Consider the following 4,838-nt stretch of genomic DNA (forward strand, 5'->3'; position numbering starts at 1 on the left):
TTAACAAAAATCTATCAATCGCAGATTTAAAATTAACAATTGCACTAGCATCAACTGCCATTTGCAGAAGAGAGTTCCAAACTTCTACCACTCTTTGTTTGTAGAAGTGTTTCCTAACTTCACTCCTGAAGGTCCTGGCTCTAATTTCTAGGCTATGTTCCCTAGTCCGAGACTCCCAACCAGCGGAAATAGTTTCTCTCTATCTACCCTATCAGTTCCCCTTAATATCTTAAAAACTTTGATCAAATCACCCCTTAATCTTCTAAATTCCAGGGAATACAACCTTAATTTGTGTAATCACTCCTCATAATTTAACCCTTGGAGTCCAGTTATCATTCCAGTAACTAAGCACTAAGCATTTCTGTCAATTATCAAACTGTTTTTGACTCCTCCCTTGTTTACTTCCATGCTCCACATCTGCTCGTTTTCTGATTTTACTTCTGACTATTTTCATTATTTTCTCTTTATAAGTTCAATTGCGATCTTCCTTCATTTGTTTACATAGTGTATGCCTTCCGAATGGCAAATTTGGTTGGCAAAGTGGGTAAGTCTCCTGGCCAATTCTAACTTCCCGCCTGCGCTCTGCCAGGTGGGTAGGATTAAGATCGTCCCTTTTGTATGCAGGCAACAGCCATATGGACTTGCTCCCAGGCCTTCTGCTTATGCTCTCTGAAATTAATTGGGTAATTGTGAGTTAAAAACGGTTTATCTGCCAGCTACATCTTTAATCTCACTGTCTTTCACCTCTTGCCAAGCATGTTTGTATTCAGCAAAGGAAAAGAATGTAATGCTTTCCTCTCACTGATGGATGTTAAAGATTATGTTATAGATCAGACTGCAGTTGCAGTGAGATCAAGGGCATGACTTTAGCTCAGAGCCGGGTACCCCACACGTCCGTTGATATTCGCGGGGTTTCCAATCACTCCAGGTGAGCTTGTTGGGCCTGGATGAAGCACTCCTGATCCTCCGGGCCCACAAGCAGTGCATTAAAGGCACTCACCTCATGGATCCGGCCCTTCCTGCCTGCTTTCACCTGGCATGAATCAGAAACGATGGAAAATCCAAACAGGTCAGGTAATATTCATTTCACATCTGTAATACACAAAAAATTAAGTGCCTCAACTATCGCAATGAGGTACATTGCCCCTTTATGTATCGGCCCCCACCCCCAGCCTTAAGTGGGGGCGGGTCTTTTGGGTTTCTGTTGCATGTGCATCCAAACACACCCGGGATAAGCCCGGAAGTGGGCAAATTGGAGCCTGGATGCTATTTTTACTGCCCACCCGTTCTTGGGGGTTAAAATTACCCCCATGTGCCTCTCACTATGATCAGAGTACAAAACAAAAGATAAAAAGGATATCATACACTACATTCATAAAAGCCAGGGTAGTGCTTGTGGTGATGGTTGGGACTGGGAGATGTAGAAGCTAAGAGTAAGAATTGAAATTAAACTAATTAAAATATACATCGTATTTTGCTAGATTTTGTAATGAACTATTAAAATGAACTGAAAAGCACAGTGAATCTGGAACATGACATTATTAAACAGGATAATAATGCTTAGCAAACTGACTTCATTTGAATGAAATGTGTATTAAACATTGGTTTTCACCCTTTAAGAATAAATCAAAATTTTTTTTATCGTACAAAAATTTGTCAGTGAAACAAAGAAAGCAAGATTCGAGCAGCAGCTGTTGCAGGCAGGAGGATTATGAGTACTATGGCTCTAGTTTGAAAGAATTGAGGCCTGGAATCTATCTGCCAGGACCTAGATCGAGCTCCCTCAGTAAATTAGAATGGCTTTGATCAGGTGCTGCCTTCTAGTAATAATGGGGGATTGGCTGCAGCCAAAGAGAAGCATTGGGAGTTGGGAAGTCTAATCCTGGGACTGTGAATAGGGGATGCTTGGCTTCCTGTCAGTCCAAATAAATTAACCCTATATCTTTATAATAATTGTAAACAATTTTACAACACCAAGTTATAGTCCAACGATTTTATTTTTAATCCCACAAGCTTTCGGGGGCTTTCCCCTTCCTCAGGTGGTGTGGAAATGACAATTTCGAATTGTTGTAAAATTGTTTACAATTGTTAACCCCAGTCCATCACCGGCATCTCCACATCTTTATAATAAGATTTCTTGTGCATGACAAAGTCTACCAACTACTTCATGATTGCTGAGCCACTTATCCTCGCTGATTAAGTGTTGCCTCTATTTTCCTCCTTTCAATTTGGTTATTTTATACTCTTGTTATACTTTATGTTATGCAAAACTTTACTCCTCAATCACATTCCACCAAAACAAAATTAAATAATACAACAGCAAGAAAAGCTATTATATGACTCTAAATATGAAATTTTGAATATAATAAACACATGAAAGAAATCAATGATTCAGGAAAAGAAAGTTACAAATTTACACATTCTATCATCTTCCAACTGCCCCCATGCATGGGCTCGATCTTGGACCCACTAATACTTTACCACCCAACCTACCCAGCTGAAATTATACGTTGCGTGCGAACCACACAATAACTCCTACGAGCCATTACGTGGCCTAGACTGGGCCACAACATATGCAAAAAAGTGCAATGTTTCTGTAAGGCTGATGTGACATGACCAGCCTTTGCTCAGCCTAACACGTTTATATTTAAGGTCAAGAGAGTGTAGATTCATTCTTAACAGAACTCCCAATGCTTGAAATCTTTAACTAAATGAGAAAACCTCTTCCCCTCTCCCTCTCTGGAGTAATATAGGTTTAGGTCCATTGAATAGATAGAAATGTACTGAACTGGATAACCGAATGTCGAGTTGAAAGGGAGCAATGAGTAGTTGTAAATGGCAAGACATCTGACTGGGAGTCAGTTGCTAGTGATGTGCCATGGAGAGTGATAGCGGGCTGCATAGCAAAAGGTATAACATAAAAGGGATGATCTGACTCTAACAGACTAAAACTAAGGGATGTGAGAAACCCCCCCCGGCCGCCCCCCCTCCACTGATTGCAAATTATTTAGTAGATAGGCCAACTGATGAATGAATAACAGAGGTTTCAAAGTCGGTACCGCCATATCACCGTAATTCAGTATTAACAGCTTGCTGATTATAAAATGACTTTTGTTCAATGCCTGAGATTGATATAAATTGGTGAGATAGTTTATGGTTAGACTCCTTACATCGGTGACAAGTTAATAGTATTACAGAGCGAGTCTACTGGATATATTGAAGTCTAATTAGTTCAGCTTTTTATTGCTTTTACTGATATGCTTGCAGCTTTACAAATAATTCCAGGAACTTATAGGACGTTTTCTTTGAGCTGATGTAATGGAGTTGGTTTCTTCATCTTCCTCTGGGATGATGATGTTGGCCTCCTGGTGTGTCGGAATGATGAATCTCCGGCTGTAGATGAAATATCCATTCCCTCCTCGATCCTCTTTCCTTGAGTAGATCCATCTTTTGTGTTAGTATCTGTATTTGGAACAGCTAGCTCAAATCTCACTTCGCTTAATTTTAGGAAACTTCTTATACCTCGAAGTGACACACTTAATATATCTTTCAGAGCTGTAAATCTTTTAACTTCTGTAATCTCTCGCTCTCTACTTTCCCTCTCGCTCTCCCTCCTATATTTTCAGAAGAGAGATGACTTTGCCTAGAGATGCACTTTCCACCTAGAGAACTACTACACTAGAATACTTAATACCACTACATTTTACATAATACTACCAAGTGAAAATGTTTTAATGTCAAAACACCATCTTATATAGTCTTGATGACATTCAAAACAGATCAGTAGATTTCTAGACATTAAAGGCATCAAGGGATATGAGGAAAATGGCGAAGATCAGCCATGATCTTGTTGAATGGTGGAGCAGGCTCGAGAGGCCAGATGGCCTACTCCTGCTCCTATTTCTTATGTTCTCTTATATTAAGTTCTCTTAAGTCTCCTGAATTTTGTTATTAATCAATCTGAGTGAAGCACACATCACACACGAGTTCACCCCTTTAGGTGTCAATTAATTTAAAATGCAATTTTAGGGAATTGTGATGGCCTCAAATTAAAGGAGAAACAGAATCCAGACATGTCAGTTAGAGGTTTCATTCCCCTAACTTCTCAGCCTTTTCATTAAAAGCCTTGCATTTATATAGTTCCTGTCACAGCCTCAAGACTTGCAACCAATGAAGTACTTTTGAAATGTAGTCACTGTTGTAATGTAGGAAATGTTAACAAAGAAACGATGTATTTTCAGATAAGAGGAGACATATTTGTAGTCTCCTAACATGCTATCTCGGAGCTATAACCGTAGCAGGTTAAGCCTACCTGTTCATGTGAGGAAGGCTTTGTTTTATATAAGCATTCGTGATTCTATTTAGCATTAGGTTTTTTGTTTTCCCAGCGTTCAGCGTGACTGCTGAATTTTCATTGTGAGAACACAGTTAAGGCAATTTTTAGGACATTTTTCTTGCACTATCTCGGATCCACATTCCCTGCAAACTCAGCTCCCTGCTGGATCACAGGATCACCTCTCGTGTTATACTCTTTTTAATGCAGTCAAGCACCAATCTCTATGGCACACCACTATAAACTCCCAGCCAGATGTCTTCCCGTTTACTAGGCTTTCAATTCAGCACATTTCTATCTATCCCATGGGCCTGAACCTTGTGCAGTCTTTTACGTGGGACCTTTTTAAAATCCAGGTAAATAACATTCACTGTGTCACTCTAATCCGCAAGGTCAGTAACTTCATCAAAAAAAATCTAATAGATTTGGCAAAACATGACCTCCCATTTCTAAAGCCATACTGGCTGTTTCCTGTTAATCTATGCCACTCGGGATGATCCTTTAT

Source organism: Heptranchias perlo, chromosome 9 (assembly GCF_035084215.1).
Source record: "Heptranchias perlo isolate sHepPer1 chromosome 9, sHepPer1.hap1, whole genome shotgun sequence".
Lineage (NCBI taxonomy): Eukaryota > Metazoa > Chordata > Chondrichthyes > Hexanchiformes > Hexanchidae > Heptranchias > Heptranchias perlo.